The 19,517-nt window shown below is 44.6% G+C and overlaps 24 non-coding genes across 24 annotated transcripts; all 24 read right to left on the reverse strand.

The window, feature by feature from the left end:
- Positions 1-110: 110 nt before the first annotated feature.
- TRNAL-CAA (transfer RNA leucine (anticodon CAA)) lies at positions 111-232 on the reverse strand. The gene is made up of 2 exons: positions 195-232; positions 111-156 (listed from the first exon to the last, which is right to left on the reverse strand). It is a non-coding gene; the product is annotated as a tRNA-Leu (tRNA).
- Positions 233-866: 634 nt separating this feature from the next.
- TRNAL-CAA (transfer RNA leucine (anticodon CAA)) lies at positions 867-988 on the reverse strand. Its single transcript has 2 exons — positions 951-988; positions 867-912 (listed from the first exon to the last, which is right to left on the reverse strand). It is a non-coding gene; the product is annotated as a tRNA-Leu (tRNA).
- Positions 989-1,622: 634 nt separating this feature from the next.
- On the reverse strand, positions 1,623-1,744 carry TRNAL-CAA (transfer RNA leucine (anticodon CAA)). The gene is made up of 2 exons: positions 1,707-1,744; positions 1,623-1,668 (listed from the first exon to the last, which is right to left on the reverse strand). It is a non-coding gene; the product is annotated as a tRNA-Leu (tRNA).
- A 1,201-nt stretch (positions 1,745-2,945) lies between these two features.
- Positions 2,946-3,067, reverse strand: TRNAL-CAA (transfer RNA leucine (anticodon CAA)). Its single transcript has 2 exons — positions 3,030-3,067; positions 2,946-2,991 (listed from the first exon to the last, which is right to left on the reverse strand). It is a non-coding gene; the product is annotated as a tRNA-Leu (tRNA).
- A 1,201-nt stretch (positions 3,068-4,268) lies between these two features.
- On the reverse strand, positions 4,269-4,390 carry TRNAL-CAA (transfer RNA leucine (anticodon CAA)). The gene is made up of 2 exons: positions 4,353-4,390; positions 4,269-4,314 (listed from the first exon to the last, which is right to left on the reverse strand). It is a non-coding gene; the product is annotated as a tRNA-Leu (tRNA).
- Positions 4,391-5,402: 1,012 nt separating this feature from the next.
- Positions 5,403-5,524, reverse strand: TRNAL-CAA (transfer RNA leucine (anticodon CAA)). Its single transcript has 2 exons — positions 5,487-5,524; positions 5,403-5,448 (listed from the first exon to the last, which is right to left on the reverse strand). It is a non-coding gene; the product is annotated as a tRNA-Leu (tRNA).
- Positions 5,525-6,347: 823 nt separating this feature from the next.
- Positions 6,348-6,469, reverse strand: TRNAL-CAA (transfer RNA leucine (anticodon CAA)). The gene is made up of 2 exons: positions 6,432-6,469; positions 6,348-6,393 (listed from the first exon to the last, which is right to left on the reverse strand). It is a non-coding gene; the product is annotated as a tRNA-Leu (tRNA).
- Positions 6,470-7,292: 823 nt separating this feature from the next.
- Positions 7,293-7,414, reverse strand: TRNAS-CGA (transfer RNA serine (anticodon CGA)). Its single transcript has 2 exons — positions 7,377-7,414; positions 7,293-7,338 (listed from the first exon to the last, which is right to left on the reverse strand). It is a non-coding gene; the product is annotated as a tRNA-Ser (tRNA).
- A 443-nt stretch (positions 7,415-7,857) lies between these two features.
- Positions 7,858-7,979, reverse strand: TRNAS-CGA (transfer RNA serine (anticodon CGA)). Its single transcript has 2 exons — positions 7,942-7,979; positions 7,858-7,903 (listed from the first exon to the last, which is right to left on the reverse strand). It is a non-coding gene; the product is annotated as a tRNA-Ser (tRNA).
- Positions 7,980-8,422: 443 nt separating this feature from the next.
- Positions 8,423-8,544, reverse strand: TRNAL-CAA (transfer RNA leucine (anticodon CAA)). Its single transcript has 2 exons — positions 8,507-8,544; positions 8,423-8,468 (listed from the first exon to the last, which is right to left on the reverse strand). It is a non-coding gene; the product is annotated as a tRNA-Leu (tRNA).
- A 443-nt stretch (positions 8,545-8,987) lies between these two features.
- Positions 8,988-9,109, reverse strand: TRNAS-CGA (transfer RNA serine (anticodon CGA)). The gene is made up of 2 exons: positions 9,072-9,109; positions 8,988-9,033 (listed from the first exon to the last, which is right to left on the reverse strand). It is a non-coding gene; the product is annotated as a tRNA-Ser (tRNA).
- Positions 9,110-10,119: 1,010 nt separating this feature from the next.
- Positions 10,120-10,241, reverse strand: TRNAS-CGA (transfer RNA serine (anticodon CGA)). The gene is made up of 2 exons: positions 10,204-10,241; positions 10,120-10,165 (listed from the first exon to the last, which is right to left on the reverse strand). It is a non-coding gene; the product is annotated as a tRNA-Ser (tRNA).
- A 632-nt stretch (positions 10,242-10,873) lies between these two features.
- Positions 10,874-10,995, reverse strand: TRNAS-CGA (transfer RNA serine (anticodon CGA)). The gene is made up of 2 exons: positions 10,958-10,995; positions 10,874-10,919 (listed from the first exon to the last, which is right to left on the reverse strand). It is a non-coding gene; the product is annotated as a tRNA-Ser (tRNA).
- Positions 10,996-12,005: 1,010 nt separating this feature from the next.
- Positions 12,006-12,127, reverse strand: TRNAL-CAA (transfer RNA leucine (anticodon CAA)). Its single transcript has 2 exons — positions 12,090-12,127; positions 12,006-12,051 (listed from the first exon to the last, which is right to left on the reverse strand). It is a non-coding gene; the product is annotated as a tRNA-Leu (tRNA).
- A 67-nt stretch (positions 12,128-12,194) lies between these two features.
- Positions 12,195-12,316, reverse strand: TRNAS-CGA (transfer RNA serine (anticodon CGA)). Its single transcript has 2 exons — positions 12,279-12,316; positions 12,195-12,240 (listed from the first exon to the last, which is right to left on the reverse strand). It is a non-coding gene; the product is annotated as a tRNA-Ser (tRNA).
- A 1,388-nt stretch (positions 12,317-13,704) lies between these two features.
- TRNAS-CGA (transfer RNA serine (anticodon CGA)) lies at positions 13,705-13,826 on the reverse strand. Its single transcript has 2 exons — positions 13,789-13,826; positions 13,705-13,750 (listed from the first exon to the last, which is right to left on the reverse strand). It is a non-coding gene; the product is annotated as a tRNA-Ser (tRNA).
- A 632-nt stretch (positions 13,827-14,458) lies between these two features.
- Positions 14,459-14,580, reverse strand: TRNAL-CAA (transfer RNA leucine (anticodon CAA)). Its single transcript has 2 exons — positions 14,543-14,580; positions 14,459-14,504 (listed from the first exon to the last, which is right to left on the reverse strand). It is a non-coding gene; the product is annotated as a tRNA-Leu (tRNA).
- A 67-nt stretch (positions 14,581-14,647) lies between these two features.
- On the reverse strand, positions 14,648-14,769 carry TRNAS-CGA (transfer RNA serine (anticodon CGA)). Its single transcript has 2 exons — positions 14,732-14,769; positions 14,648-14,693 (listed from the first exon to the last, which is right to left on the reverse strand). It is a non-coding gene; the product is annotated as a tRNA-Ser (tRNA).
- Positions 14,770-15,969: 1,200 nt separating this feature from the next.
- On the reverse strand, positions 15,970-16,091 carry TRNAL-CAA (transfer RNA leucine (anticodon CAA)). Its single transcript has 2 exons — positions 16,054-16,091; positions 15,970-16,015 (listed from the first exon to the last, which is right to left on the reverse strand). It is a non-coding gene; the product is annotated as a tRNA-Leu (tRNA).
- Positions 16,092-16,158: 67 nt separating this feature from the next.
- Positions 16,159-16,280, reverse strand: TRNAS-CGA (transfer RNA serine (anticodon CGA)). Its single transcript has 2 exons — positions 16,243-16,280; positions 16,159-16,204 (listed from the first exon to the last, which is right to left on the reverse strand). It is a non-coding gene; the product is annotated as a tRNA-Ser (tRNA).
- A 632-nt stretch (positions 16,281-16,912) lies between these two features.
- On the reverse strand, positions 16,913-17,034 carry TRNAL-CAA (transfer RNA leucine (anticodon CAA)). The gene is made up of 2 exons: positions 16,997-17,034; positions 16,913-16,958 (listed from the first exon to the last, which is right to left on the reverse strand). It is a non-coding gene; the product is annotated as a tRNA-Leu (tRNA).
- A 67-nt stretch (positions 17,035-17,101) lies between these two features.
- TRNAS-CGA (transfer RNA serine (anticodon CGA)) lies at positions 17,102-17,223 on the reverse strand. The gene is made up of 2 exons: positions 17,186-17,223; positions 17,102-17,147 (listed from the first exon to the last, which is right to left on the reverse strand). It is a non-coding gene; the product is annotated as a tRNA-Ser (tRNA).
- Positions 17,224-18,423: 1,200 nt separating this feature from the next.
- Positions 18,424-18,545, reverse strand: TRNAL-CAA (transfer RNA leucine (anticodon CAA)). The gene is made up of 2 exons: positions 18,508-18,545; positions 18,424-18,469 (listed from the first exon to the last, which is right to left on the reverse strand). It is a non-coding gene; the product is annotated as a tRNA-Leu (tRNA).
- A 67-nt stretch (positions 18,546-18,612) lies between these two features.
- TRNAS-CGA (transfer RNA serine (anticodon CGA)) lies at positions 18,613-18,734 on the reverse strand. The gene is made up of 2 exons: positions 18,697-18,734; positions 18,613-18,658 (listed from the first exon to the last, which is right to left on the reverse strand). It is a non-coding gene; the product is annotated as a tRNA-Ser (tRNA).
- Positions 18,735-19,517: the final 783 nt, after the last annotated feature.

The raw sequence follows: 19,517 nt of genomic DNA on the forward strand, positions 1-19,517 counted from the left end.
AGCCCCTTGTGTCTGGCGCCTTAGACCGCTCGGCCATCCTGACATGGATTCTTTCAATTGGGACGTTTTATAAATTACATTTATTCTAGTTAATTTCATAAAACATATCGTGTCAGAAGTGGGATTCGAACCCACGCCCTCATACGAGGACCAGAATACATAGATTCACATTGCGAACGAAGGAATCTGAGCCCCTTGAGTCTGGCGCCTTAGACCACTCGGCCACCCCGACTTGGATTCATTCAATTGGGACGTTTTATAAATTACATCTCTTCCAGTTAATTTCATAAAACATATCGTGTCAGAAGTGGGATTCGAACCCAGGCCCTCATTCGAGGGCCAGAATACACAGATTCACGTTGTGAACGATGGAAACTGAGCCCCTTAAGTCTGGCGCCTTAGACCACTCGGCCACCCTAACTTGGATTCGTTCAATTGGGATGTTTTATAAATTACATCTCTTCCAGTTAATTTCATAAAACATATCGTGTCAGAAGTGGGATTCTAACCCACGCCCTCATACGAGGACCAGCATACACATATTCACGTTGTGAACGAAGGAAACTTAGCCCTTTGAGTCTGGCGCCTTAGACCGCTCGGCCACCCTAACTTGGATTCATTCAATTGGGATGTTTTCTAAATTACATCTCTTCCAGTTAATTTCATAAAACATATCGTGTCAGAAGTGGGATTCGAACCCACGCCCTCATACGAGGAGCAGAATACACAGATTCACGTTAAGAACGAAGGACACTGAGCCCCTTGAGTCTGACGCCGTAGACCGTTCGGCCACCCCGACTTGGATTCATTCAATTGGGACGTTTTATAAATTACATCTCTTCCAGTTAATTTCATAAAACATATCGTGTCAGAAGTGGGATTCGAACCCACGCCCTCAAACGAGGACCAGAATACACAGATTCACGTTGTGAACGAAGGAAACTGAGCCCCTTGAGTCTGGCGCCTTAGACCACTCGGCCACCCCGACTTGGATTCGTCCAATTGGGATGTTTTATAAATTACATCTCTTCCAGTTAATTTCATAAAACATATCGTGTCAGAAGTGGGATTCGAACCCACGCCCTCATACGAGGACCAGAATACACAGATTCACGTTGTGAACGAAGGAAACTGAGCCCCTTGAGTCTGGTGCCTTAGACCGCTCGGGCATCCTGACATGGATTCTTTCAATTGGGACGTTTCATAAATTACATCTATTCTAGTTAATTTCATAAAACATATCGTGTCAGAAGTGGGATTCGAACCCACGCCCTCATACGAGGACCAGCATACACATATTCACGTTGTGAACGAAGGAAACTTAGCCCTTTGAGTCTGGCGCCTTAGACCGCTCGGCCACCCTAACTTGGATTCATTCAATTGGGATGTTTTCTAAATTACATCTCTTCCAGTTAATTTCATAAAACATATCGTGTCAGAAGTGGGATTCGAACCCACGCCCTCATACGAGGAGCAGAATACACAGATTCACGTTAAGAACGAAGGACACTGAGCCCCTTGAGTCTGACGCCGTAGACCGTTCGGCCACCCCGACTTGGATTCATTCAATTGGGACGTTTTATAAATTACATCTCTTCCAGTTAATTTCATAAAACATATCGTGTCAGAAGTGGGATTCGAACCCACGCCCTCAAACGAGGACCAGAATACACAGATTCACGTTGTGAACGAAGGAAACTGAGCCCCTTGAGTCTGGCGCCTTAGACCACTCGGCCACCCCGACTTGGATTCGTCCAATTGGGATGTTTTATAAATTACATCTCTTCCAGTTAATTTCATAAAACATATCGTGTCAGAAGTGGGATTCGAACCCACGCCCTCATACGAGGACCAGAATACACAGATTCACGTTGTGAACGAAGGAAACTGATCCCCTTGAGTCTGGTGCCTTAGACCGCTCGGGCATCCTGACATGGATTCTTTCAATTGGGACGTTTCATAAATTACATCTATTCTAGTTAATTTCATAAAACATATCGTGTCAGAAGTGGGATTCGAACCCACGCCCTCATACGAGGACCAGCATACACATATTCACGTTGTGAACGAAGGAAACTTAGCCCTTTGAGTCTGGCGCCTTAGACCGCTCGGCCACCCTAACTTGGATTCATTCAATTGGGATGTTTTCTAAATTACATCTCTTCCAGTTAATTTCATAAAACATATCGTGTCAGTAGTGGGATTCGAACCCACGCCCTCATACGAGGACCAGAATACACAGATTCACGTTGTGAACGAAGGAAACTGAGCCCCTTGTGTCTGGCGCCTTAGACCGCTCGGCCATCCTGACATGGATTCTTTCAATTGGGACGTTTCATAAATTACATCTATTCTAGTTAATTTCATAAAACATATCGTGTCAGAAGTGGGATTCGAACCCACGCCCTCATACGAGGACCAGCATACACATATTCACGTTGTGAACGAAGGAAACTTAGCCCTTTGAGTCTGGCGCCTTAGACCGCTCGGCCACCCTAACTTGGATTCTTTCAATTGGGACGTTTTATAAATTACATCTCTTCCAGTTAATTTCATAAAACATATCGTGTCAGAAGTGGGATTCGAACCCACGCCCTCATACGAGGACCAGCATACACATATTCACGTTGTGAACGAAGGAAACTTAGCCCTTTGAGTCTGGCGCCTTAGACCGCTCGGCCACCCTAACTTGGATTCATTCAATTGGGATGTTTTCTAAATTACATCTCTCCCAGTTAATTTCATAAAACATATCGTGTCAGAAGTGGGATTCGAACCCACGCCCTCATACGAGGAGCAGAATACACAGATTCACGTTAAGAACGAAGGACACTGAGCCCCTTGAGTCTGACGCCGTAGACCGTTCGGCCACCCCGACTTGCATTCATTCAATTGGGACGTTTTATAAATTACATCTCTTCCAGTTAATTTCATAAAACATATCGTGTCAGAAGTGGGATTCGAACCCACGCCCTCAAACGAGGACCAGAATACACAGATTCACGTTGTGAACGAAGGAAACTGAGCCCCTTGAGTCTGGCGCCTTAGACCACTCGGCCACCCCGACTTGGATTCGTTCAATTGGGATGTTTTATAAATTACATCTCTTCCAGTTAATTTCATAAAACATATCGTGTCAGAAGTGGGATTCGAACCCACGCCCTCATACGAGGACCAGAATACACAGATTCACGTTGTGAACGAAGGAAACTGAGCCCCTTGAGTCTGGTGCCTTAGACCGCTCGGGCATCCTGACATGGATTCTTTCAATTGGGACGTTTCATAAATTACATCTATTCTAGTTAATTTCATAAAACATATCGTGTCAGAAGTGGGATTCGAACCCACGCCCTCATACGAGGACCAGCATACACATATTCACGTTGTGAACGAAGGAAACTTAGCCCTTTGAGTCTGGCGCCTTAGACCGCTCGGCCACCCTAACTTGGATTCATTCAATTGGGATGTTTTCTAAATTACATCTCTTCCAGTTAATTTCATAAAACATATCGTGTCAGTAGTGGGATTCGAACCCACGCCCTCATACGAGGACCAGAATACACAGATTCACGTTGTGAACGAAGGAAACTGAGCCCCTTGTGTCTGGCGCCTTAGACCGCTCGGCCATCCTGACATGGATTCTTTCAATTGGGACGTTTCATAAATTACATCTATTCTAGTTAATTTCATAAAACATATCGTGTCAGAAGTGGGATTCGAACCCACGCCCTCATACGAGGACCAGCATACACATATTCACGTTGTGAACGAAGGAAACTTAGCCCTTTGAGTCTGGCGCCTTAGACCGCTCGGCCACCCTAACTTGGATTCTTTCAATTGGGACGTTTTATAAATTACATCTCTTCCAGTTAATTTCATAAAACATATCGTGTCAGAAGTGGGATTCGAACCCACGCCCTCATACGAGGACCAGCATACACATATTCACGTTGTGAACGAAGGAAACTTAGCCCTTTGAGTCTGGCGCCTTAGACCGCTCGGCCACCCTAACTTGGATTCATTCAATTGGGATGTTTTCTAAATTACATCTCTCCCAGTTAATTTCATAAAACATATCGTGTCAGAAGTGGGATTCGAACCCACGCCCTCATACGAGGAGCAGAATACACAGATTCACGTTAAGAACGAAGGACACTGAGCCCCTTGAGTCTGACGCCGTAGACCGTTCGGCCACCCCGACTTGCATTCATTCAATTGGGACGTTTTATAAATTACATCTCTTCCAGTTAATTTCATAAAACATATCGTGTCAGAAGTGGGATTCGAACCCACGCCCTCAAACGAGGACCAGAATACACAGATTCACGTTGTGAACGAAGGAAACTGAGCCCCTTGAGTCTGGCGCCTTAGACCACTCGGCCACCCCGACTTGGATTCGTTCAATTGGGATGTTTTATAAATTACATCTCTTCCAGTTAATTTCATAAAACATATCGTGTCAGAAGTGGGATTCGAACCCACGCCCTCATACGAGGACCAGAATACACAGATTCACGTTGTGAACGAAGGAAACTGAGCCCCTTGAGTCTGGTGCCTTAGACCGCTCGGGCATCCTGACATGGATTCTTTCAATTGGGACGTTTCATAAATTACATCTATTCTAGTTAATTTCATAAAACATATCGTGTCAGAAGTGGGATTCGAACCCACGCCCTCATACGAGGACCAGCATACACATATTCACGTTGTGAACGAAGGAAACTTAGCCCTTTGAGTCTGGCGCCTTAGACCGCTCGGCCACCCTAACTTGGATTCATTCAATTGGGATGTTTTCTAAATTACATCTCTTCCAGTTAATTTCATAAAACATATCGTGTCAGTAGTGGGATTCGAACCCACGCCCTCATACGAGGACCAGAATACACAGATTCACGTTGTGAACGAAGGAAACTGAGCCCCTTGTGTCTGGCGCCTTAGACCGCTCGGCCATCCTGACATGGATTCTTTCAATTGGGACGTTTCATAAATTACATCTATTCTAGTTAATTTCATAAAACATATCGTGTCAGAAGTGGGATTCGAACCCACGCCCTCATACGAGGACCAGCATACACATATTCACGTTGTGAACGAAGGAAACTTAGCCCTTTGAGTCTGGCGCCTTAGACCGCTCGGCCACCCTAACTTGGATTCTTTCAATTGGGACGTTTTATAAATTACATCTCTTCCAGTTAATTTCATAAAACAAATCGTGTCAGAAGTGGGATTCGAACCCACGCCCTCAAACGAGGACCAGAATACACAGATTCACGTTGTGAACGAAGGAAACTGAGCCCCTTGTGTCTGGCGCCTTAGACCGCTCGGCCATCCTGACATGGATTCTTTCAATTGGGACGTTTTATAAATTACATTTATTCTAGTTAATTTCATAAAACATATCGTGTCAGAAGTGGGATTCGAACCCACGCCCTCATACGAGGACCAGAATACATAGATTCACATTGCGAACGAAGGAATCTGAGCCCCTTGAGTCTGGCGCCTTAGACCACTCGGCCACCCCGACTTGGATTCATTCAATTGGGACGTTTTATAAATTACATCTCTTCCAGTTAATTTCATAAAACACATCGTGTCAGAAGTGGGATTCGAACCCAGGCCCTCATTCGAGGGCCAGAATACACAGATTCACGTTGTGAACGATGGAAACTGAGCCCCTTAAGTCTGGCGCCTTAGACCACTCGGCCACCCTAACTTGGATTCGTTCAATTGGGATGTTTTATAAATTACATCTCTTCCAGTTAATTTCATAAAACATATCGTGTCAGTAGTGGGATTCGAACCCACGCCCTCATACGAGGAGCAGAATACACAGATTCACGTTAAGAACGAAGGAAACTGAGCCCCTTGAGTCTGGCGCCGTAGACCGTTCGGCCACCCCGACTTGGATTCATTCAATTGGGACGTTTTATAAATTACATCTCTTCCAGTTAATTTCATAAAACATATCGTGTCAGAAGTGGGATTCGAACCGAGGCCCTCATACGAGGACCAGAATACACAGATTCACGTTGTGAACGAAGGAAACTGAGCTCCTTGAGTCTGGCGCCTTAGACCACTCGGCCACCCCGACTTGGATTCAATCAATTGGGACGTTTTTTAAATTACATCTCTTCCAGTTAATTTCATAAAACAAATCGTGTCAGAAGTGGGATTCGAACCCACGCCCTCAAACGAGGACCAGAATACACAGATTCACGTTGTGAACGAAGGAAACTGAGCCCCTTGTGCCTGGCGCCTTAGACCGCTCGGCCATCCTGACATGGATTCTTTCAATTGGGACGTTTTATAAATTACATTTATTCTAGTTAATTTCATAAAACATATCGTGTCAGAAGTGGGATTCGAACCCACGCCCTCATACGAGGACCAGAATACACAGATTCACATTGCGAACGAAGGAATCTGAGCCCCTTGAGTCTGGCGCCTTAGACCACTCGGCCACCCCGACTTGGATTCATTCAATTGGGACGTTTTATAAATTACATCTCTTCCAGTTAATTTCATAAAACATATCGTGTCAGAAGTGGGATTCGAACCCAGGCCCTCATTCGAGGGCCAGAATACACAGATTCACGTTGTGAACGATGGAAACTGAGCCCCTTGAGTCTGGCGCCTTAGACCACTCGGCCACCCTAACTTGGATTCGTTCAATTGGGATGTTTTATAAATTACATCTCTTCCAGTTAATTTCATAAAACATATCGTGTCAGAAGTGGGATTCGAACCCACGCCCTCATACGAGGACCAGAATACACAGATTCACGTTGTGAACGAAGGAAACTGAGCCCCTTGAGTCTGGTGCCTTAGACCGCTCGGGCATCCTGACATGGATTCTTTCAATTGGGACGTTTTATAAATTACATCTATTCTAGTTAATTTCATAAAACATATCGTGTCAGAAGTGGGATTCGAACCCACGCTCTCATACGAGGACCAGAATACACATATTCACGTTGCGAACGATGGAAACTGAGTCCCTTGAGTCTGGCGCCTTAGACCGCTCGGCCACCCCGACTTGGATTCATTCTATTGGGACGTTTTATAAATTACATCTCTTCCAGTTTATTTCATAAAACATATCGTGTCAGAAGTGGGATTCGAACCCAGGCCCTCATTCGAGGGCCAGAATACACAGATTCACGTTGTGAACGAAGGAAACTGAGCCCCTTGAGTCTGGCGCCTTAGACCATTCGGCCACCCTAACTTGGATTCATTCAATTGGGATGTTTTATAAATTACATCTCTTCCGGTTAATTTCATAAAACATATCGTGTCAGAAGTGGGATTCGAACCCAGGCCCTCATTCGAGGGCCAGAATACACAGATACACATCGAGAAGGAATGAAATTAAGCCTTTCGAGTCTGGCGCATTAGACCACTCGGCCATCCTGACATAGTTATATCTAGTTAGGACGTTTTAAATTACATCTCTTCCAGATATTTTCATAAAACATATCGTGTCAGAAGTGGGATTCGAACCCACGCCCTCATACGAGGAGCAGAATACACAGATTCACGTTAAGAACGAAGGAAACTGAGCCCCTTGAGTCTGGCGCCTTAGACCACTCGGCCACCCCGACTTGGATTCATTCAATTGGGACGTTTTATAAATTACATCTCTTCCAGTTAATTTCATAAAACATATCGTGTCAGAAGTGGGATTCGAACCCACGCTCTAATACGAGGACAAGAATACACAGATTCACGTTGCGAACGATGGAAACTGAGCCCCTTGAGTCTGGCGCCTTAGACCGCTCGGCCATCCTGACATGGATTCTTTCAATTGGGACGTTTTATAAATTAAATCTATTCTAGTTAATTTCATAAAACATATCGTGTCAGAAGTGGGATTTGAACCCACGCTCTCATACGAGAACCAGAATACACAGATACACATCGGGAAGGAGTGAAACTAAGCCTTTCGAGTCTGGCGCATTAGACCACTCGGCCATCCTGACATGGTTATATCTAGTTAGGACGTTTTAAATTACATCTCTTCCAGTTATTTTCATAAAACATATCGTGTCAGAAATGGGATTCGAACCCACGCCCTCATACGAGGACCAGAATACACAGATTCACGTTGTGAACGAAGGAAACAGAGCCCCTTGAGTCTGGCGTCTTAGACCGCTCGGCCATCCTGACATGGATTCTTTCAATTGGGACGTTTTATAAATTACATCTATTCTAGTTAATTTCATAAAACATATCGTGTCAGAAGTAGTATTCGAACCCACGCTCTCATACGAGGACCAGAATACACAGATTCACGTTGCGAACGATGGAAACTGAGTCCCTTGAGTCTGGCGACTTAGACCGCTCGGCCACTCCGACTTGGATTCATTCTATTGGGACGTTTTATAAATTACATCTCTTCCAGTTAATTTCATAAAACATATCGTGTCAGAAGTGGGACTCGAACCCACGCCCTCATTCGAGGGCCAGAATACACAGATTCACGTTGTGAACGATGGAAACTGAGCCCCTTGAGTCTGGCGCCTTAGACCACTCGGCCATCCTGACATGGTTATATCTAGTTAGGACGTTTTAAATTACATCTCTTCCAGTTATTTTCATAAAACATATCGTGTCAGAAATGGGATTCGAACCCACGCCCTCATACGAGGACCAGAATACACAGATTCACGTTGTGAACGAAGGAAACAGAGCCCCTTGAGTCTGGCGTCTTAGACCGCTCGGCCATCCTGACATGGATTCTTTCAATTGGGACGTTTTATAAATAACATCTATTCTAGTTAATTTCATAAAACATATCGTGTCAGAAGTGGGATTCGAACCCACGCTCTCATACGAGGACCAGAATACACAGATTCACGTTGCGAACGATGGAAACTGAGTCCCTTGAGTCTGGCGACTTAGACCGCTCGGCCACTCCGACTTGGATTCGTTCAATTGGGATGTTTTATAAATTACATTTCTTCCAGTTAATTTCATAAAACATATCGTATCAGAAGTGGGACTCGAACCCACGCCCTCATACGAGGACCAGAATACACAGATACACATCGGGAAGGAATGAAACTAAGCCTTTCGAGTCTGGCGCATTAGACCACTCGGCCATCCTGACATGGTTATATCTAGTTAGGACGTTTTAAATTACATCTCTTCCAGTTATTTTCATAAAACATATCGTGTCAGAAATGGGATTCGAACCCACGCCCTCATACGAGGACCAGAATACACAGATTCACGTTGTGAACGAAGGAAACAGAGCCCCTTGAGTCTGGCGTCTTAGACCGCTCGGCCATCCTGACATGGATTCTTTCAATTGGGACGTTTTATAAATAACATCTATTCTAGTTAATTTCATAAAACATATCGTGTCAGAAGTGGGATTCGAACCCACGCTCTCATACGAGGACCAGAATACACAGATTCACGTTGCGAACGATGGAAACTGAGTCCCTTGAGTCTGGCGACTTAGACCGCTCGGCCACTCCGACTTGGATTCATTCTATTGGGACGTTTTATAAATTACATCTCTTCCAGTTAATTTCATAAAACATATCGTGTCAGAAGCGGGATTCGAACCCAGACCCTCATTCGAGGTCCAGAATACACAGATACACATCGGGAAGGAATGAAACTAAGCCCCTTGAGTCTGGCGCCTTAGACCGCTCGGCCACCCTGACTTGGATTCATTCAATTGGGACGTTTTACAAATTACATCTCTTCCAGTTAATTTCATAAAACTTATCGTGTCAGAAGTGGGATTCGAACCCACGCCCTCATACGAGGACTAGAATACACAGACTCACGTTGTGAACGAAGGAAACTGAGCCCCTTGAGTCTGGCGCCTTAGACCGCCCGGCCACCCTGACTTGGATTCATTCAATTGGGACGTTTTATAAATTACATCTCTTCCAGTTAATTTCATAAAACATATCGTGTCAGAAGTGGGATTCGAACCCACGCTCTAATACGAGGACAAGAATACACAGATTCACGTTGCGAACGATGGAAACTGAGCCCCTTGAGTCTGGCGCCTTAGACCGCTCGGCCATCCTGACATGGATTCTTTCAATTGGGACGTTTTATAAATTAAATCTATTCTAGTTAATTTCATAAAACATATCGTGCCAGAAGTGGGATTTGAACCCACGCTCTCATACGAGGACCAGAATACACAGATACACATCGGGAAGGAGTGAAACTAAGCCTTTCGAGTCTGGCGCATTAGACCACTCGGCCATCCTGACATGGTTATATCTAGTTAGGACGTTTTAAATTACATCTCTTCCAGTTATTTTCATAAAACATATCGTGTCAGAAATGGGATTCGAACCCACGCCCTCATACGAGGACCAGAATACACAGATTCACGTTGTGAACGAAGGAAACAGAGCCCCTTGAGTCTGGCGTCTTAGACCGCTCGGCCATCCTGACATGGATTCTTTCAATTGGGACGTTTTATAAATTACATCTATTCTAGTTAATTTCATAAAACATATCGTGTCAGAAGTAGTATTCGAACCCACGCTCTCATACGAGGACCAGAATACACAGATTCACGTTGCGAACGATGGAAACTGAGTCCCTTTAGTCTGGCGACTTAGACCGCTCGGCCACTCCGACTTGGATTCATTCTATTGGGACGTTTTATAAATTACATCTCTTCCAGTTAATTTCATAAAACATATCGTGTCAGAAGTGGGACTCGAACCCACGCCCTCATTCGAGGGCCAGAATACACAGATTCACGTTGTGAACGATGGAAACTGAGCCCCTTGAGTCTGGCGCCTTAGACCACTCGGCCACCCTAACTTGGATTCGTTCAATTGGGATGTTTTATAAATTACATTTCTTCCAGTTAATTTCATAAAACATATCGTATCAGAAGTGGGACTCGAACCCACGCCCTCATACGAGGACCAGAATACACAGATACACATCGGGAAGGAATGAAACTAAGCCTTTCGAGTCTGGCGCATTAGACCACTCGGCCATCCTGACATGGTTATATCTAGTTAGGACGTTTTAAATTACATCTCTTCCAGTTATTTTCATAAAACATATCGTGTCAGAAATGGGATTCGAACCCACGCCCTCATACGAGGACCAGAATACACAGATTCACGTTGTGAACGAAGGAAACAGAGCCCCTTGAGTCTGGCGTCTTAGACCGCTCGGCCACTCCGACTTGGATTCATTCTATTGGGACGTTTTATAAATTACATCTCTTCCAGTTAATTTCATAAAACATATCGTGTCAGAAGCGGGATTCGAACCCAGACCCTCATTCAAGGTCCAGTATACACAGATACACATCGGGAAGGAATGAAACTAAGCCCCTTGAGTCTGGCGCCTTAGACCGCTCGGCCACCCTGACTTGGATTCATTCAATTGGGACGTTTTACAAATTACATCTCTTCCAGTTAATTTCATAAAACTTATCGTGTCAGAAGTGGGATTCGAACCCACGCCCTCATACGAGGACTAGAATACACAGACTCACGTTGTGAACGAAGGAAACTGAGCCCCTTGAGTCTGGCGCCTTAGACCGCTCGGCCAACCCGACTTGGATTCATTCTATTGGGACGTTTTATAAATTACATCTCTTCCAGTTAATTTCATAAAACATATCGTGTCAGAAGTGGGATTCGAACCCAGGCCTTCATTCAAGGACCAGAATACACAGATTCACGTTGCGAACGATGGAAACTGAGTCCCTTGAGTCTGGCGCCTTAGACCGCTCGGCCACCCCGACTTGGATTCATTCAATTGGAACGTTTTATAAATTACATCTCTTCCAGTTAATTTCATAAAACATATCGTGTCAGAAGTGGAATTCGAACCCAGGCCCTCATTCGAGGGCCAGAATACACAGATTCACGTTGTGAACGAAGGAAACTTAGCCCTTTGAGTCTGGCGCCTTAGACCGCTCGGCCACCCTAACTTGGATTCATTCAATTGGGATGTTTTATAAATTACATTTCTTCCAGTTAATTTCATAAAACATATCGTGTCAGAAGTGGGACTCGAACCCACGCCCTCATACGAGGACCAGAATACACAGATTCACGTTGTGAACGAAGGAAACTGAGCCCCTTGAGTCTGGCGCCTTAGACCGCTCGGCCATCCTGACATGGATTCTTTCAATTGGGACGTTTTATAAATTAAATCTATTCTAGTTAATTTCATAAAACATATCGTGTCAGAAGTGGGATTCGAACCCACGCTCTCATACGAGGACCAGAATACACAGATACACATCGGGAAGGAATGAAACTAAGCCTTTCGAGTCTGGCGCATTAGACCACTCGGCCATCCTGACATGGTTATATCTAGTTAGGACGTTTTAAATTACATCTCTTCCAGTTATTTTCATAAAACATATCGTGTCAGAAATGGGATTCGAACCCACGCCCTCATACGAGGACCAGAATACACAGATTCACGTTGTGAACGAAGGAAACAGAGCCCCTTGAGTCTGGCGTCTTAGACCGCTCGGCCATCCTGACATGGATTCTTTCAATTGGGACGTTTTATAAATTACATCTATTCTTGTTAATTTCATAAAACATATAGTGTCAGAAGTGGGATTCGAACCCACGCTCTCATACGAGGACCAGAATACACAGATTCACGTTGCGAACGATGGAAACTGAGTCCCTTGAGTCTGGCGACTTAGACCGCTCGGCCACTCCGACTTGCATTCATTCTATTGGGACGTTTTATAAATTACATCTCTTCCAGTTAATTTCATAAAACATATCGTGTCAGAAGCGGGATTCGAACCCAGACCCTCATTCGAGGTCCAGAATACACAGATACACATCGGGAAGGAATGAAACTAATCCCCTTGAGTCTGGCGCCTTAGACCGCTCGGCCACCCTGACTTGGATTCATTCAATTGGGACGTTTTACAAATTACATCTCTTCCAGCTAATTTCATAAAACCTATCGTGTCAGAAGTGGGATTCAAACCCACGCCCTCATACGAGAACTAGAATACACAGACTCACGTTGTGAACGAAGGAAACTGAGCCCCTTGAGTCTGGCGCCTTAGACCGCTCGGCCAACCCGACTTGGATTCATTCTATTGGGACGTTTTATAAATTACATCTCTTCCAGTTAATTTCATAAAACATATCGTGTCAGAAGTGGGATTCGAACCCAGGCCCTCATTCAAGGACCAGAATACACAGATTCACGTTGCGAACGATGGAAACTGAGTCCCTTGAGTCTGGCGCCTTAGACCGCTCGGCCACCCCGACTTGGATTCATTCAATTGGGACGTTTTATAAATTACATCTCTTCCAGTTAATTTCATAAAACATATCGTGTCAGAAGTGGGATTCGAACCCAGGCCCTCATTCGAGGGCCAGAATACACAGATTCACGTTGTGAACGAAGGAAACTTAGCCCTTTGAGTCTGGCGCCTTAGACCGCTCGGCCACCCTAACTTGGATTCATTCAATTGGGATGTTTTATAAATTACATTTCTTCCAGTTAATTTCATAAAACATATCGTGTCAGAAGTGGGACTCGAACCCACGCCCTCATACGAGGACCAGAATACACAGATTCACGTTGTGAACGAAGGAAACTGAGCCCCTTGAGTCTGGCGCCTTAGACCGCGGGGCCATCCTGACATGGATTCTTTCAATTGGGACGTTTTATAAATTAAATCTATTCTAGTTAATTTCATAAAACATGTCGTGTCAGAAGTGGGATTCGAACCCACGCCCTCATACGAGGACCAGAATACACAGATACACATCGGGAAGGAATGAAACTAAGCCTTTCGAGTCTGGCGCATTAGACCACTCGGCCATCCTGACATGGTTATATCTAGTTAGGACGTTTTAAATTACATCTCTTCAAGTTGTTTTCATAAAACATATCGTGTCAGAAATGGGATTCGAACCCACGCCCTCATACGAGGACCAGAATACACAGATTCACGTTGTGAACGAAGGAAACAGAGCCCCTTGAGTCTGGCGTCTTAGACCGCTCGGCCATCCTGACATGGATTCTTTCAATTGGGACGTTTTATAAATAACATCTATTCTAGTTAATTTCATAAAACATATCGTGTCAGAAGTGGGATTCGAACCCACGCTCTCATACGAGGACCACAATACACAGATTCACGTTGCGAACGATGGAAACTGAGTCCCTTGAGTCTGGCGACTTAGACCGCTCGGCCACTCCGACTTGGATTCATTCTATTGGGACGTTTTATAAATTACATCTCTTCCAGTTAATTTCATAAAACATATCGTGTCAGAAGTGGGATTCGAACCCAGGCCCTCATTCGAGGGCCAGAATACACAGATTCACGTTCTGAACGAAGGAAACTTAGCCCTTTGAGTCTGGCGCCTTAGACCGCTCGGCCACCCTAACTTGGATTCATTCAATTGGGATGTTTTATAAATTACATTTCTTCCAGTTAATTTCATAAAACATATCGTGTCAGAAGTGGGACTCGAACCCACGCCCTCATACGAGGACCAGAATACACAGATTCACGTTGTGAACGAAGGAAACTGAGCCCCTTGAGTCTGGCGCCTTAGACCGCTCGGCCATCCTGACATGGATTCTTTCAATTGGGACGTTTTATAAATTAAATCTATTCTAGTTAATTTCATAAAACATATCGTGTCAGAAGTGGGATTCGAACCCACGCTCTCATACGAGGACCAGAATACACAGATACACATCGGGAAGGAATGAAACTAAGCCTTTCGAGTCTGGCGCATTAGACCACTCGGCCATCCTGACATGGTTATATCTAGTTAGGACGTTTTAAATTACATCTCTTCCAGTTTATTTTCATAAAACATATCGTGTCAGAAATGGGATTCGAACCCACGCCCTCATACGAGGACCAGAATACACAGATTCACGTTGTGAACGAAGGAAACAGAGCCCCTTGAGTCTGGCGTCTTAGACCGCTCGGCCATCCTGACATGGATTCTTTCAATTGGGACGTTTTATAAATTACATCTATTCTTGTTAATTTCATAAAACATATAGTGTCAGAAGTGGGATTCGAACCCACGCTCTCATACGATGACCAGAATACACAGATTCACGTTGCGAACGATGGAAACTGAGTCCCTTGAGTCTGGCGACTTAGACCGCTCGGCCACTCCGACTTGCATTCATTCTATTGGGACGTTTTATAAATTACATCTCTTCCAGTTAATTTCATAAAACATATCGTGTCAGAAGCGGGATTCGAACCCAGACCCTCATTCGAGGTCCAGAATACACAGTTACACATCGGGAAGGAATGAAACTAAGCCCCTTGAGTCTGGCGCCTTAGACCGCTCGGCCACCCTGACTTGGATTCATTCAATTGGGACGTTTTACAAATTACATCTCTTCCAGCTAATTTCATAAAACTTATCGTGTCAGAAGTGGGATTCAAACCCACGCCCTCATACGAGATCTAGAATACACAGACTCACGTTGTGAACGAAGGAAACTGAGCCCCTTGAGTCTGGCGCCTTAGACCGCTCGGCCAACCCGACTTGGATTCATTCTATTGGGACGTTTTATAAATTACATCTCTTCCAGTTAATTTCATAAAACATATCGTGTCAGAAGTGGGATTCGAACCCAGGCCCTCATTCAAGGACCAGAATACACAGATTCACGTTGCGAACGATGGAAACTGAGTCCCTTGAGTCTGGCGCCTTAGACCGCTCGGCCACCCCGACTTGGATTCATTCAATTGGGACGTTTTATAAATTACATCTCTTCCAGTTAATTTCATAAAACATATCGTGTCAGAAGTGGGATTCGAACCCAGGCCCTCATTCGAGGGCCAGAATACACAGATTCACGTTGTGAACGAAGGAAACTTAGCCCTTTGAGTCTGGCGCCTTAGACCGCTCGGCCACCCTAACTTGGATTCATTCAATTGGGATGTTTTATAAATTACATTTCTTCCAGTTAATTTCATAAAACATATCGTGTCAGAAGTGGGACTCGAACCCACGCCCTCATACGAGGACCAGAATACACAGATTCACGTTGTGAACGAAGGAAACTGAGCCCCTTGAGTCTGGCGCCTTAGACCGCTCGGCCATCCTGACATGGATTCTTTCAATTGGGACGTTTTATAAATTAAATCTATTCTAGTTAATTTCATAAAACATATCGTGTCAGAAGTGGGATTCGAACCCACGCTCTCATACGAGGACCAGAATACACAGATACACATCGGGAAGGAATGAAACTAAGCCTTTCGAGTCTGGCGCATTAGACCACTCGGCCATCCTGACATGGTTATATCTAGTTAGGACGTTTTAAATTACATCTCTTCCAGTTATTTTCATAAAACATATCGTGTCAGAAATGGGATTCGAACCCACGCCCTCATACGAGGACCAGAATACACAGATTCACGTTGTGAACGAAGGAAACAGAGCCCCTTGAGTCTGGCGTCTTAGACCGCTCGGCCATCCTGACATGGATTCTTTCAATTGGGACGTTTTATAAATTACATCTATTCTTGTTAATTTCATAAAACATATAGTGTCAGAAGTGGGATTCGAACCCACGCTCTCATACGAGGACCAGAATACACAGATTCACGTTGCGAACGATGGAAACTGAGTCCCTTGAGTCTGGCGACTTAGACCGCTCGGCCACTCCGACTTGGATTCATTCTATTGGGACGTTTTATAAATTACATCTCTTCCAGTTAATTTCATAAAACATATCGTGTCAGAAGTGGGATTCGAACCCAGGCCCTCATTCGAGGGCCAGAATACACAGATTCACGTTCTGAACGAAGGAAACTTAGCCCTTTGAGTCTGGCGCCTTAGACCGCTCGGCCACCCTAACTTGGATTCATTCAATTGGGATGTTTTATAAATTACATTTCTTCCAGTTAATTTCATAAAACATATCGTGTCAGAAGTGGGACTCGAACCCACGCCCTCATACGAGGACCAGAATACACAGATTCACGTTGTGAACGAAGGAAACTGAGCCCCTTGAGTCTGGCGCCTTAGACCGCTCGGCCATCCTGACATGGATTCTTTCAATTGGGACGTTTTATAAATTAAATCTATTCTAGTTAATTTCATAAAACATATCGTGTCAGAAGTGGGATTCGAACCCACGCTCTCATACGAGGACCAGAATACACAGATACACATCGGGAAGGAATGAAACTAAGCCTTTCGAGTCTGGCGCATTAGACCACTCGGCCATCCTGACATGGTTATATCTAGTTAGGACGTTTTAAATTACATCTCTTCCAGTTTATTTTCATAAAACATATCGTGTCAGAAATGGGATTCGAACCCACGCCCTCATACGAGGACCAGAATACACAGATTCACGTTGTGAACGAAGGAAACAGAGCCCCTTGAGTCTGGCGTCTTAGACCGCTCGGCCATCCTGACATGGATTCTTTCAATTGGGACGTTTTATAAATTACATCTATTCTTGTTAATTTCATAAAACATATAGTGTCAGAAGTGGGATTCGAACCCACGCTCTCATACGATGACCAGAATACACAGATTCACGTTGCGAACGATGGAAACTGAGTCCCTTGAGTCTGGCGACTTAGACCGCTCGGCCACTCCGACTTGCATTCATTCTATTGGGACGTTTTATAAATTACATCTCTTCCAGTTAATTTCATAAAACATATCGTGTCAGAAGCGGGATTCGAACCCAGACCCTCATTCGAGGTCCAGAATACACAGTTACACATCGGGAAGGAATGAAACTAAGCCCCTTGAGTCTGGCGCCTTAGACCGCTCGGCCACCCTGACTTGGATTCATTCAATTGGGACGTTTTACAAATTACATCTCTTCCAGCTAATTTCATAAAACTTATCGTGTCAGAAGTGGGATTCAAACCCACGCCCTCATACGAGAACTAGAATACACAGACTCACGTTGTGAACGAAGGAAACTGAGCCCCTTGAGTCTGGCGCCTTAGACCGCTCGGCCAACCCGACTTGGATTCATTCTATTGGGACGTTTTATAAATTACATCTCTTCCAGTTAATTTCATAAAACATATCGTGTCAGAAGTGGGATTCGAACCCAGGCCCTCATTCAAGGACCAGAATACACAGATTCACGTTGCGAACGATGGAAACTGAGTCCCTTGAGTCTGGCGCCTTAGACCGCTCGGCCACCCCGACTTGGATTCATTCAATTGGGACGTTTTATAAATTACATCTCTTCCAGTTAATTTCATAAAACATATCGTGTCAGAAGTGGGATTCGAACCCAGGCCCTCATTCGAGGGCCAGAATACACAGATTCACGTTGTGAACGAAGGAAACTTAGCCCTTTGAGTCTGGCGCCTTAGACCGCTCGGCCACCCTAACTTGGATTCATTCAATTGGGATGTTTTATAAATTACATTTCTTCCAGTTAATTTCATAAAACATATCGTGTCAGAAGTGGGACTCGAACCCACGCCCTCATACGAGGACCAGAATACACAGATTCACGTTGTGAACAAAGGAAACTGAGCCCCTTGAGTCTGGCGCCTTAGACCGCTCGGCCATCCTGACATGGATTCTTTCAATTGGGACGTTTTATAAATTAAATCTATTCTAGTTAATTTCATAAAACATATCGTGTCAGAAGTGGGATTCGAACCCACGCTCTCATACGAGGACCAGAATACACAGATACACATCGGGAAGGAATGAAACTAAGCCTTTCGAGTCTGGCGCATTAGACCACTCGGCCATCCTGACATGGTTATATCTAGTTAGGACGTTTTAAATTACATCTCTTCCAGTTATTTTCATAAAACATATCGTGTCAGAAATGGGATTCGAACCCACGCCCTCATACGAGGACCAGAATACACAGATTCACGTTGTGAACGAAGGAAACAGAGCCCCTTGAGTCTGGCGTCTTAGACCGCTCGGCCATCCTGACATGGATTCTTTCAATTGGGACGTTTTATAAATTACATCTATTCTTGTTAATTTCATAAAACATATAGTGTCAGAAGTGGGATTCGAACCCACGCTCTCATACGAGGACCAGAATACACAGATTCACGTTGCGAACGATGGAAACTGAGTCCCTTGAGTCTGGCGACTTAGACCGCTCGGCCACTCCGACTTGCATTCATTCTATTGGGACGTTTTATAAATTACATCTCTTCCAGTTAATTTCATAAAACATATCGTGTCAGAAGCGGGATTCGAACCCAGACCCTCATTCGAGGTCCAGAATACACAGATACACATCGGGAAGGAATGAAACTAAGCCCCTTGAGTCTGGCGCCTTAGACCGCTCGGCCACCCTGACTTGGATTCATTCAATTGGGACGTTTTACAAATTACATCTCTTCCAGCTAATTTCATAAAACTTATCGTGTCAGAAGTGGGATTCGAACCCACGCCCTCATACGAGAACTAGAATACACAGTCTCACGTTGTGAACGAAGGAAACTGAGCCCCTTGAGTCTGGCGCCTTAGACCGCTCGGCCAGCCCGACTTGGATTCATTCTATTGGGACGTTTTATA

Source organism: Phalangium opilio, unplaced genomic scaffold, assembly GCF_054372755.1.
Source record: "Phalangium opilio isolate 3A_F unplaced genomic scaffold, DU_Popi_V2 ptg000061l_1, whole genome shotgun sequence".
NCBI classification, from domain to species: domain Eukaryota; kingdom Metazoa; phylum Arthropoda; class Arachnida; order Opiliones; family Phalangiidae; genus Phalangium; species Phalangium opilio.